The sequence below is a fragment of the Pseudophryne corroboree genome, chromosome 6 (assembly GCF_028390025.1).
Source record: "Pseudophryne corroboree isolate aPseCor3 chromosome 6, aPseCor3.hap2, whole genome shotgun sequence".
Taxonomy (NCBI): Eukaryota; Metazoa; Chordata; class Amphibia; order Anura; family Myobatrachidae; genus Pseudophryne; species Pseudophryne corroboree.
In genome coordinates this window covers 341,411,468-341,425,556 of record NC_086449.1, presented here as the reverse complement: position 1 = coordinate 341,425,556, position 14,089 = coordinate 341,411,468, and positions in this window count along the sequence as shown.

Below are 14,089 nucleotides of genomic sequence, written 5' to 3'. Positions count from 1 at the left end.
GGCCTGAAAGTGATTATAAATTTTAAACGAGTAAAAAATAATGCCCAACATGCCTGCCGGGCATTAAGCCGTTTAGCTGATTCAATGTATTGCAGGTTCTTATGGTCAGTCAATACCGAAATAGTATGCTTTGCTCCTTTCAGCCAATGCCTCCACTCCTCAAAAGCCCACTTTACCGCCAGTAACTCCCGATTACCAACGTCATAATTGGATTCAGCGGAGGAGAACTTCCTGGACATAAAGGCACAAGGATGTAAGTCCAAAGACACCGGATCCTTTTGAGAAAGGACAGCCCCCACTCCAACTTCTGAGGCATCAACCTCCACAACAAAGGGCAATTCCGGATTAGGATGTCTGAGGACTGGAGCTGAGACATAGGCTTGTTTCAGAGCCCGGAAGGACAACTCAGCTTCATGCGACCAGTTGGTAGGATCCGCTCCTTTCTTTGTCAGAGCCACAATGGGAGCAACCAGGTCAGAAAAAGAATGAATGAACCTCCTATAATAATTCGCAAACCCTAAAAAGCGCTGAATTGCTTTTAAAATTGGTGGGTTGCGCCCAATTAAGGATGGCCTGAAGCTTCTTAGGTTTCATGGAAAATCCCTGAGGGGAAATTATGTACCCTAAAAAAGATACTTTCGTGACGTGAAATTCACACTTCTCCAGCTTGGCATATAAATGATTCTCACGTAACTTTTGAAGAACCAGACGCACCTGGGTGATATGTTGTTCCATCGATTCAGAAAAAATCAAGATGTCGTCTAAATAAACGACCACGAATTTCCCTAGGAAGTCACGGAGCACATCGTTAATGAGGTCTTGAAAAACTGCTGGAGCATTAGACAGGCCGAACGGCATCACCAGGTATTCGTAGTGACCCGACTGAGTACTGAAAGCCGTCTTCCACTCATCTCCAGATTTAATTCGGATGAGGTTGTAAGCTCCTCTCAGGTCAATTTTAGAAAAAATCACAGCAGAACGTAACTGATCAAAGAGTACAGAAATCAACGGCAAAGGATAGGTGTTTTTGACTGAGATTTTATTCAAGGCTCTAAAATCTATGCATGGTCTAAGCGAGCCATCCTTTTTCTCCACAAAGAAAAAACCAGCACTTAAAGGGGATTTTGATGGTCTAATAAAACCTTTCTGTAAGCTCTCCTGAACATAGTCATTCATAGCCGAAGTTTATGGCCCGGACAATGCATATAATCTCCCCTTTGGCAATGCGGCACCAGGGATTAGCTCAATAGCACAATCATAAGGCCGATGGGGAGGCAGAATGTCCGCATTGCCTTTGGAGAATACATCGGCAAACTCCTGGTATTCCACAGGAATGAGTTCTGGAATGATAGCTGCTACTCTAACTGGAAACGAAATACATTCCTTAGCACAAAAAGTACCCCATTGTGAAATCTCCCCGGACCGCCAATCAATGGTGGGATTATGAAAGGCCAGCCAAGGGTGACCCAGAACAACTGGAACTGCTGGGCAATGTGTTAGATAGAACTCGATCTTTTCGGAATGTAAAGCTCCTACTGTAAGTACTACGGGAGGTGTACGGTGAGTAATAACCCCGTTGGAAAGCGGACCCCCATCTAAGCCATGCATGGTGACACACCTACCCAATGGTAACTGAGGAATGCCTAAGGCCTTAGCCCAAGTTAAATCCATAAAGTTTCCTGCAGCTCCACTGTCAACAAAAGCCGACACCAAAGAACTGAGGCTGCCAAAGGAAACCTTAACTGGGACTAAAAATAAGATTTTACTTACCGATAAATCTATTTCTCGTAGTCCGTAGTGGATGCTGGGGACTCCGTCAGGACCATGGGGAATAGCGGCTCCGCAGGAGACAGGGCACAAAAATAAAGCTTTAGGATCAGGTGGTGTGCACTGGCTCCTCCCCCTATGACCCTCCTCCAAGCCTCAGTTAGGATACTGTGCCCGGACGAGCGTACACAATAAGGAAGGATTTTGAATCCCGGGTAAGACTCATACCAGCCACACCAATCACACCGTACAACTTGTGATCTGAACCCAGTTAACAGTATGACAACGTAGGAGCCTCTGAACAGACGGCTCACAACAAGAACAACCCGATTTTTTTGTAACAATAACTATGTACAAGTATTGCAGACAATCCGCACTTGGGATGGGCGCCCAGCATCCACTACGGACTACGAGAAATAGATTTATCGGTAAGTAAAATCTTATTTTCTCTAACGTCCTAGTGGATGCTGGGGACTCCGTCAGGACCATGGGGATTATACCAAAGCTCCCAAACGGGCGGGAGAGTGCGGATGACTCTGCAGCACCGAATGAGAGAACTCCAGGTCCTCTTTAGCCAGGGTATCAAATTAGTAGAATTTTACAAACGTGTTCTCCCCCGACCACGTAGCTGCTCAGCAGAGTTGTAATGCCGAGACCCCTCGGGCAGCCGCCCAGGATGAGCCCACCTTCCTTGTGGAATGGGCCTTGACAGATTTAGGCTGTGGCAGGCCTGCCACAGAATGTGCAAGTTGAATTGTGCTACAAATCCAACGAGCAATCGTCTGCTTAGAAGCAGGAGCACCCAGCTTGTTGGGTGCATACAGTATAAACAGCGAGTCAGATTTTCTGACTCCAGCCGTCCTTGAAATATATATTTTCAATGCCCTGACAACGTCCAGCAACTTGGAATCCTCCAAATCGCTAGTAGCCGCAGGCACCACAATAGGCTGGTTCAGGTGAAACGCTGACACCACCTTAGGCAGAAAATGAGGACGCGTCCGCAGTTCTGCCCTGTCCGAATGGAAAATCAGATATGGGCTTTTATACGATAAAGCCGCCAATTCTGACACTCTCCTGGCTGAAGCCAGGGCCAGTAGCATGGTTACTTTCCATGTAAGATATTTCAAATCCGCCGATTTGAGTGGCTCAAACCAATGGGATTTGAGAAAATCCAAAACTACATTAAGGTCCCACGGAGCCACTGGGGGCACAACCGGGGGCTGTATATGTAGTACTCCTTTTACAAAAGTCTGGACTTCAGGAACTGAAGCCAATTCTTTCTGGAAGAAAATCGACAGGGCCGAAATTTGAACCTTAATGGACCCCAACTTGAGGCCCATAGACAATCCTGTTTGCAGGAAATGTAGGAATCGACCCAATTGAAATTCCTCCGTGGGGGCCTTCCTGGCCTCGCACCACGCAACATATTTTCTCCAAATGCGGTGATAATGTTGTGCAGTCACCTCCTTCCTGGCTTTAACCAGTGTAGGAATGACCTCTTCCGGAATGCCTTTTTCCCTTAGAATTCGGCGTTCAACCGCCACGCCGTCAAACGCAGCCGCGGTAAGTCTTGGAATAGACACGGTCCCTGCTGAATCAGGTCCCGTCTTAGAGGTAGAGGCCACGGATTTTCCGTGAGCATCTCCTGAAGTTCCGGGTACCAAGTTCTTCTTGGCCAATCCAGAGCCACGAGTATCGTTCTTACTCCCCTTTGCCGTATAATTCTCAGTACTTTGGGTATGAGAGGCAGAGGAGGAAACACATACACTGACTGGAACACCCACGGTGTTACCAGAGCGTCCACAGCTATTGCCTGAGGGTCTCTTGACCTGGCGCAATACCTGTCCAGTTTTTTGTTGAGGCGAGACGCCATCATATCCACCTTTGGTTTTTCCCAACGGTTCACAATCATGTGGAAGACTTCTGGATGAAGTCCCCACTCTCCCGGGTGTAGATCGTGTCTGCTGAGGAAGTCTGCTTCCCAGTTGTCCACTCCCGGAATGAACACTGCTGACAGTGCTATCACATGATCTTCCGCCCAGCGAAGAATCCTTGCAGCTTCTGCCATTGCTCTCCTGCTTCTTGTGCCGCCCTGTCTGTTTACGTGGGCGACTGCCGTGATGTTGTCCGACTGGATCAACACCGGCTGACCCTGAAGCAGGGGTTTTGCCAGGCTTAGAGCATTGTAAATCGCTCTTAGCTCCAGTATATTTATGTGAAGAGACATCTCCAGGCTTGACCATACTCCCTGGAAGTTTCTTCCCTGTCTGACCGCTCCCCAGCCTCTCAGACTGGCATCCGTGGTCACCAGGACCCAGTCCTGTATGCCGAATCTGCGGCCTTCTAACAGATGAGCACTCTGCAACCACCACAGAAGAGACACCCTTGTCCGTGGCGATAAGGTTATCCGCTGATGCATCTGCAGATGCGATCCGGACCATTTGTCCAGTAGATCCCACTGAAAAGTTCGTGCGTGGAATCTGCCGAATGGGATTGCTTCGTAAGAAGCCACCATCTTTCCCAGGACTCTTGTGCATTGATGCACAGACACTTTTCCTGGTTTTAGGAGGTTCCTGACAAGTTCGGATAACTCCTTGGCTTTCTCCTCCGGAAGAAACACCTTTTTCTGAACCGTGTCCAGAATCATTCCCAGGAACAGCAGACGTGTTGTCGGGGTCAACTGAGATTTTGGGAAATTCAGAATCCACCCGTGTTGTTGCAGCACTACTTGGGTTAGTGCTACTCCGTCCTCCAGCTGTTCTCTGGACCTTGCCCTTATCAGGAGATCGTCCAAGTAAGGGATAATTAATACGCCTCTTCTTCGCAGAAGAATCATCATTTCGGCCATTACCTTGGTAAAGACCCGAGGTGCCGTGGACAATCCAAACGGCAGCGTCTGAAACTGATAATGACAGTTTTGCACCACGAACCTGAGGTACCCTTGATGTGAAGGGCAAATTGGGACATGCAGGTAAGCATCTTTTATGTCCAGGGACACCATAAAGTCCCCTTCTTCCAGATTCGCTATCACTGCTCTGAGTGATTCCATCTTGAACTTGAATTTTTGTATGTACAGGTTCAAAGATTTCAGATTTAGCATAGGTCTTACCGAGCCGTCCGGCTTCGGTACCACAAATAGCGTGGAGTAATACCCCTTTCCCTGTTGTAGGAGGGGTACCTTGACTATCACCTGCTGAGAAAACAGCTTGTGAATGGCTTCCAATACCGTCGCCCTGTCTGAGGGAGACGTTGGCAAAGCAGACTTTAGGAACCGGCGAGGGGGAGACTTCTCGAATTCCAACCTGTAACCCTGAGATACTACCTGCAGGATCCAGGGGTCCACCTGTGAGCAAGCCCACTGCGCGCTGAAATTCTTGAGTCGACCCCCCACCGCTCCTGAGTCCGCTTGTAAAGCCCCAGCGTCATGCTGAGGGCTTTGCAGAACCCGCGGAGGGCTTCTGTTCCTGGGAAGGAGCTGCTTGCTGCCCTCTCTTACCCTTTCCTCTGCCTCGGGGCAGATATGACTGTCCTTTTGCCCGCTTCTTATAGGACCAAAAGGACTGCGGCTGAAAAGACGGTGTCTTTTTCTGTTGGGAGGGGGTCTGAGGTAAAAAGGTGGATTTCCCGGCAGTTGCCGTGGCCACCAAATCCGATAGACCGACGCCAAATAATTCCTCCCCTTTATACGGCAATACTTCCATATGCCGTTTGGAATCCGCATCACCTGACCACTGTCGTGTCCATAAACTTCTTCTGGCAGATATGGACATCGCACTTACTCTCGATGCCAGAGTGCAAATATCCCTCTGAGCATCTCGCATATAAAGAAAAGCATCCTTTAATTGCTCTAAAGTCTGTAAAATACTGTCCCTATCCAGGGTATCAATATTTTCAGTCAGGGAATCCGACCAGACCACTCCAGCACTGCACATCCAGGCTGAGGCGATGGCTGGTCGCAGTATAACACCAGTATGTGTGTATATACTTTTTAGAGTAGTTTCCAGCCTCCTATCAGCTGGATCCTTGAGGGCGGCCGTATCAGGAGACGGTAACGCCACTTGTTTTGATAAGCGTGTGAGCGCCTTATCCACCTTAGGGGGTGTTTCCCAGCGCGCCCTAACCTCTGGCGGGAAAGGGTATAATGCCAATAACTTTTTAGAAATTAGCCCTTTTCTATCTGGGTTAACCCACGCTTCATCACATACATCATTCAATTCCTCTGATTCAGGAAAAACTACAGGTAGTTTTTTCACCCCCCCACATAATACCCCTTTTTGTGGTACTTGTAGTATCAGAGATATGCAAAGTCTCCTTCATTGCCGTGATCATATAACGTGTGGCCCTACTGGAAAATACGTTTGTTTCTTCACCGTCGACACTAGATTCAGTGTCCGTGTCTGGGTCTGTATCGACCGACTGAGGTAAAGGGCGTTTTACAGCCCCTGACGGTGTCTGAGACGCCTGGGCAGGTACCAACTGGTTTGACGGCCGTCTCATGTCGTCAACTGATTTTTGTAATGTGCTGACATTATCACGTAGTTCCATAAACAAAGCCATCCATTCCGGTGTCGACTCCCTAGGGGGTGACATCACCATTACCGGCAATTGCTCTGCCTCCACACCAACATCGTCCTCATACATGTCGACACACACGTACCGACACACAGCAGACACACAGGGAATGCTCTATTGAAGACAGGACCCCACTAGCCCTTTGGGGAGACAGAGGGAGAGTTTGCCAGCACACACCCAAGCGCTATAATATATATGGGAACAACCCTATATAAGTGTTGTATCCTTATAGCAGCTTAAATATAGTAATATCGCCAAAAAAAAGTGCCCCCCTCTCTGTTTTACCCTGTTTCTGTAGTGCAGTGCAGGGGAGAGTCCTGGGAGCCTTCCTCACAGCGGAGCTGAGCAGGAAAATGGCGCTGTGTGCTGAGGAGAATAAGCCCCGCCCCCTATTTCGGCGGGCTCTTCTCCGGAGTCTGTGAGATCTGGCAGGGGTTAAATACATCCATATAGCCTCAAGGGCTATATGTGATGTATTTTTAGCCATAAAAAGGTATTATACATTGCTGCCCAGGGCGCCCCCCCAACGCCCTGCACCCTCCGTGACCGCTGTGTGAAGTGTGCTGACAACAATGGCGCACAGCTGCAGTGCTGTGCGCTACCTCAGGAAGACTGAAAAGTCTTCTGCCGCCTGCTTCTGGACCTCTTCCATCTTCGGCATCTGCAAGGGGGGTCGGCGGCGCGGCTCCGGGACGAACCCCAGGGTGAGACCTGTGTTCCGACTCCCTCTGGAGCTAATGGTGTCCAGTAGCCTAAGAAGCCAATCCATCCTGCACGCAGGTGAGTTCACTTCTCTCCCCTAAGTCCCTCGATGCAGTGAGCCTGTTGCCAGCAGGACTCACTGAAAATAAAAAACCTAAAAAACTTTTTCTAAGCAGCTCTTTAGGAGAGCCACCTAGATTGCACCCTGCTCGGACGGGCACAAAAACCTAACTGAGGCTTGGAGGAGGGTCATAGGGGGAGGAGCCAGTGCACACCACCTGATCCTAAAGCTTTATTTTTGTGCCCTGTCTCCTGCGGAGCCGCTATTCCCCATGGTCCTGACGGAGTCCCCAGCATCCACTAGGACGTTAGAGAAAGAGAGTTATTCGAGGAGATAAGCTGCAGACCTAGGTGAACCCCCTCACAATTCACCTGGTCAAAGCATTTCCCGACTTGTTCGGACAGTTACGAGCAAAATGTCCCTTACCACCACAGTACAAACAAAGACCGGAATTTTTCCTTCTGGCCCTTTCCTCAGGAGACAGCCGGGAGAGACCCATCTGCATGGGCTCCTCTACGTCTTCTGGAATGGAATAAACACAAGGACTTGACCTTACAGGTGTTCCTCTTTCAGCCCGCCGCTCTCTGAGACGACGATCAATCTTAATAGAAAGCTCCATTAGTTTATCGAGAGTCTCAGGAGCGGGGTACTGGAGGAGACTGTCTTTAATAGACTCTGATAAGCCGAGGCGAAACTGACTGCGCAGGGCTGGGTCATTCCAGCCACAGTCGTTCGACCAATGGCGAAACTCAGTACAATAAACCTCTGCAGGATTTCTTCCTTGTTTGAGAGCGCGCAGCTGACTTTCAGCGGACGCCTCTCTATGTGGGTCATCATACAAAAGCCCTAAAGACTTAAAGAAAGCGTCTACTGACAACAACGCAGGATCCTCTGCCCTTAAACCGAACGCCCAGGTCTGAGGATCCCCCTGGAGTAAAGAAATAATAATCCCAACCCGCTGAGATTCAGAACCAGAGGAAGTAGGTCTTAAACGGAAATAAAGTTTACAGGATTCTTTAAAACTAAAAAATTCTTTTCTATCGCCAGAAAAACGGTCAGGCAAATGCATCTTTGGTTCAGGGACTACCTTTGGGGAGGCTCGCAAAAGATCTTCCTGCGACCTCACCCGAAGAGAAAGATCCTGAACCATCTGAGTAAGTTCTTGAATCTGATTGACTAAGAGCTGGCCAGGGTTTGGCCCTAAACCTGTCGGATTCATGAGGCCAAAAAATTTAAACAAAAACTGAATGAGAGGAAAAAATTAAAGCCCTGTTTAATTTTAATTTTTTGGTATGGCCGGTAATAATGCTATGATTCCAGCACTCTGGTCTGAGGAGATCTTTTTGCGAGGACTGGAGCACTGGAACGAAATGCTGGGGAAGGGAGCGGGAATGGAAAATAGCCCCTGGCGCCCTAACTCCGTTGTCTCACCCGTGCTGTCGGAAATCCCCTGCGAGACTATGGTTGCTTGAGCCCATGGCAGCCGCGTTTGAAGGGCGGATTATGTCTGCCCAACTCCGATGCCCCCCCAGGTCTTAATGAGAGACAAAGGGAAATCCGAGACAGGGTGACAACAAGGGGCCCTCTGACTAAACAACCAGGCCAGGGGCTACAAGCTAACTTAAAACTAGAATATGTGCGGAAACACCGCCAGGGAAAAGGACAACCAAAATATTCACTTGTCCACTTCTCCTACCCAGCACCGCCGAGTTCCAGAGAGGACTTGTGGAAGCGGAACCCTCCGCAAATGCTCCAAAAACAGAATATATAAAGATAAAGCGGCTGAGCCGCAACACACGGCAGAGCCGCAACTCACGGAACACCACTCGATATACAAAGGTGATCAGTCAGGACAACTGGGGACCAAACGACTTCCTGGGATGAGATTACAACTCCTGAATACAGGACTTCTGAGGACAGGAATGACCGGATACAGCAGGACTGGAACAGACTCTCAGCAAACCAAAGCAGCATGCAGGAAGCTATTACCAGCGTCTGTGAGAAGTACTGGGAAGGTATTTAACAGGGAGTCCTCCAATCAGCTGCTTAGAGCCTGATTGGGAATAAATGCCGTGCAGCTGCCTTGCTGCACGGCCAGAGGACAAGTGTGTGTGCTTGTTAATTAGGCCCTGCAACGGGGAACGCGGTCCGCCCGTGGCGTCCCCGTTGCTAGGGTCCGTGCGGCTCAGCGCGCCCGGCGTCTAGCGTTGCTAGGGAGCCGGCGGCTGAACGCGCACGGCGTCCCTAGTTGCTAGGCGCTGGGCCGCGCGGACATGCGGACCCCGGCGCCTAACACATGCCAGCGATACAATACCATATCTTTCTCATATAAGTTTGTCCCTCCATATGACTCTCTCTCTCTCTCTTTCTCTTTCCTCTGTAAAATCATGCAAGACCTCCATCTCCCTCTGAGACCAAAAAGGAACTAATCTGAGACCAAAAAACAGGAACTACCTTCCTGTGTGACCAGCAAAATGTGTTAACTAGTTTCTGGGGGAGGGGTCCATGATGAGTCACTATTCTCTTTGTATATGCTGATCAGGTTCAGCCTTGAAGACTGCCAAAGGGGCTGGCCTGAGTTTCCTGTTCATTACCTGTTTGGAGCTTCTATTGTTCTAATAGAGTGATTTTAGCTTTTATACATGTAATCATAATTCCGTGTTGCAATGTACTACAACTTAATAACAAGTATCAAATTAATCTACACATTAACCTGGTTGCTTCAATAGTAAACATGACAGGTGTATCTGGTTCCGTTCAAATAATACACATTCATGACTTTAATTCATTAGGTAATTTTAAATCATCATGATGTCTGGCGCTTGATATTATTATAATTATGTACTGTATGAAATAAGTGTCGAATCCATCTCTGTGGCATGTCCGTGTAAATGCGTGTGTTACCATATATGGCTGTGCTCGCTGCGCGTATTTGCAAGTATAGCGACTTAAATGTGTGTAGTTTGTATGTTCTCTTTATGTAATATTTTTGACTTTGACATTGGGATCATACAGGATAAACAATGCTTCTGTTTTCCTAATATGAGCTGTCCTCGTAACGTAAATCTTCAAAGCTCTGACCACATCTAAGAACTATGAAGGAGCAGAGGTGTCAGTAGCCACTGGCACCACAATAGGTTGGTTAATATGGAATGAAGACACAGCCTTTGGAAGAAAGTGCTGACGAGTACTCAGTTCAGCCCTATCTTCATGAAAGATCAAATAGGGGCTCTTGTGAGACAAGGCCCACAACTCAGACACCCGCCTCACGGATGCCAAGGCCAACAGCATGACCACTTTCCAAGTGAGAAACTTTAACTCAGTCTCTTGCAGAGGCTCAAACCAATCCAATTGAAGGAACTGCAACACCACATTAAGGTCCCATGGTGCCGTAGGAGGCACGAATGGTGGTTGGATGTGCAGAACCCCCTTCAGGAACGTCTGAACTTCAAGAAGGGAAGCCAATTGTTTCTGAAAGAAAATGGACAAGGCCAAAATTTGGACCTTGATAGACCCCAATCTTAAACCTGCATCCACACCAGCCTGTAGAAATAGGAGAAGACATCCTAATTGAAACTCCACCATTGGAGAATTCCTGGATTCACACCAAGATACATATTTTCTCCAAATACGATGGTAATGTCTAGACGTTACTCCTTTCCTGGCCTGAATAAGTGTGGGAATGACTTTGTTGGGAATGCCCTTTTGGGCTAGGATCTGGCGCTCAACAGCCATGCCATCAAACGTAACCCCGGTAAGTCTTGATAAACATACGGCCCCTGCAGAAGCAGGTCCTCGCGTAGAGGAAGAGGCCGAGGATCTTCTATTAGTAACTCCTGAAGATCTGGATATCAAGCCCTCCTTGGCCAGTCTGGGGCAATGAGGATCGCCCGAACCCTTGTTCTTCTTATGATCTTGAGAATCTTTGGTATTAGCGAAAGTGGAGGGAACACATACACCGAGTGGAACACCCACTGGGTTACCAGTGCATCCACTGCTATTGCTTGTGGGTCTCTCGACCTGGAACAATATTTCTGAAGCTTCTTGTAGAGACGAGATGCCATCATGTCTACTTGAGGAACGCCCCAACGATTTGCTACCTCCGCAAAGACCTCTTGGTGGAGGCCCCATTCTCGTGGGTGGAGATCGTGTCTGCTGAGGAAGTCCGCTTCCCAGTTGTCCACTCCCGGAATGAAGATTGCTGACAGAGCTTGTGCGTGTCTTTCTGCCCAGAGAAGTATTCTTGTTACCTCTGTCATTGCCGCTCTGCTTTTCATTCCGCCCTGACGGTTTATGTAAGCCACTGCTGTTACATTGTCTGACTGGATCTGTATGGGACGATCTTGAAGAAGATGCGCCGCTTGTAGAAGACCGTTGTAAATGGCTCTCAACTCCAGAAAGTTTATGTGAAGAAGTGTTTCTTGACTTGACCATCTTCCTTGGAAGCTTTCCCCTTGCGTGACTGCTCCCCATCCTCGGAGACTTTCATCCATGATCACTAGGATCCAGGCTTGAATCCCGAACCTGCGTCCCTCTAGGAGGTGAGAACTGTGTCGCCACCACAGGAGCGAAATTCTGGCTTTTGTCGACAGGATTATTCTCTGGTGCATGTGTAGATGCGATCCGGACCATTTGTCCAGTAGATCCCACTGGAACACCCTCGCATGGAATCGGCCATACTGTAGAGCCTCGTAAGACGCTACCATTTTCCCCAGCAGGCGGATGCACTGATGAATCGACACACGTGCTGGTTTAAAAATTTGTTTGACCATTGTCTGGATTTCCAGAACCTTTTCCACCGGTAGAAATACTTTCTGTACCTCGGTGTCCAGTATCATTGCCAGAAATGACAATCTCATCGTCGGTTCCAACTGTGATTTTGGAAAGTTTATGATCCAACCATGTTTCTGAAGTACTGTCAGGGATAGTGCAATGCTCTGCATTAACTTTTCCTTGGATCTCGCTTTTATTAGGAGATCATCCAGGTAAGGAATTATGTTGACTCCTTTCTGCCGAAGGAGAACCATCATCTCTGCCATCACTTTGGTGAACACTCTCGGTGCTGTGGAGAGCCCGAATGGCAATGTCTGGAACTGACAGTGACAGTCCTGAAACGCAAACCTCAGGTATGCTTGATGTGGAGGGTAAATGGGAACATGCAGATAAGCATCCTTGATGTCCACCGACACCATGAACCCTTTCTCCTCCAAACTGGAGATCACTGCGCTTAGAGACTCCATCTTGAATTTAAATCTTTTTAGATAAAGATTCAATGATTTTAGGTTTAAAATCGGTCTGACCGAGCCGTCCGGCTTCGGTACTACAAACAGGCATGAATAAAGTCCCTTTCCTCATTGTAGCAATGGGACTAAGGTGATTACCTCGTCCTGACGTAATTTTTGTATTGCTTCCGTTATTTTCTGTCTGTCTTGTACAGAAGCTGGTAAGGCTGATTTGAAAAATCTGCATAGGGGGAGATCCTGAAACTCCAACTTGTAACATTGAGATACTATTTGCAATATCCAGGGATCCAGCTCTGATTGTATCCAGATTTGGCTGAAGAGTTTCAGACGCGCCCCCACCTGAGCAGACTCCCGCAGGGGAGCCCCAGCGTCATGATGTGGTTTTTGCAGAAGCAACGGCTGACTTCTGCTCCTGAGATCCTGATGCTGCTGAAGGTTTCTTATCTCTCCCTGCCCTCTCCCTGCAAAGAAGGGGGTACCCTTGGCCTTTTTGTACTTGTTGGGCCGAAAGGACTGCATCGGATGAGCAGAGTATGTCTTCTTTGCAGGTGCTGCTGCATAAGGAAGAAAAGCTGACTTACCTGAGGTAACTGTTGAAATCCAGGTATCCAGCTCGTCCCCAAAAATCGCCTCACCCTTATAGGGGAGAGCTTCAATATTCTTTTTAGATTCTGCATCATCTGCATTCCACTGACGAATCCACAGTGCTCTGCGAGCCGAAACCGCCATAGCTGAGGATTTTGAACAGAATAAACCAATATCCTTCATGGCTTCCACCCTGTAACCTGCAGAATCCTTTATGTGACCGAGAGTTAAGACCACATTATCCCTATCAACTGTGTCTAGATTATCTAGCAAGTTTTCTGACCATTTTACAACAGCATTTCCCACCCAGACGCATGCAATGGTGGGCCTGAGTGCTGCTCCATTAGCCATATAGAGGGATTTTAAAGTTGTCTCCATTTTACGGTCAGCCGGCTCCTTTAAGGAAGCCGACCCAGGGACAAGTAGAATAATTTTCTTAGACAACCTAGACACGGAGGTGTCTACCATGGGGGGTGATTCCCATCTCTTCCTATCCTCTTCAGGGAAAGTATACGGCAAACGTATTCTTCTAGGAATATGACATTTCTTTTCTGGGTTAGCCCAGGATTTTTCAAAGAATGTATTCAATTCCTTTGAAGGAGGAAAAGTTACCACAGATTTCTTATTTAAATTAAAATAAGCCTTTTCCTCTGGTTCAAGTGTTGCCTCTGTAATCTCTAACACCTCTTTAATAGCCGTTATCATATACTGAATGCTTTTTGCTAATTTGGCGTCTACCCCTCTCAAATCCCCAGTGTCGACACCTGTGTCGGAATCTGTGTCTGTGTCACCTTGCATAATTTGTGCAAGTGACCTCTTCTGGGAACTTGAGGGGGGACGTGTGGATGACGTGGAGGGGTCGGCATACAGCACATCTTCCACTGATTTTCTCCAATATTTAGTCTCTTGTTCAGACTCTGAGAACTTTCTAGAAAGCTGGCAAATCATCTCTTGTAGATTTTCCACCCACACTGGGTCCTGCCCTATGGGAAGGGCCACCAAATTACACTCCTGCGTATCTAAAATGGCTTCCTCAGGGGAAGAGCTCTCTGTAATGTCTGACATGTTTACATTCGACATGACACAATCGTGCACTTTCACACCACAGTTACACAGGGAGCTATCGGTGACAGGCCCACTAAAATCTGTCAGAGAACAC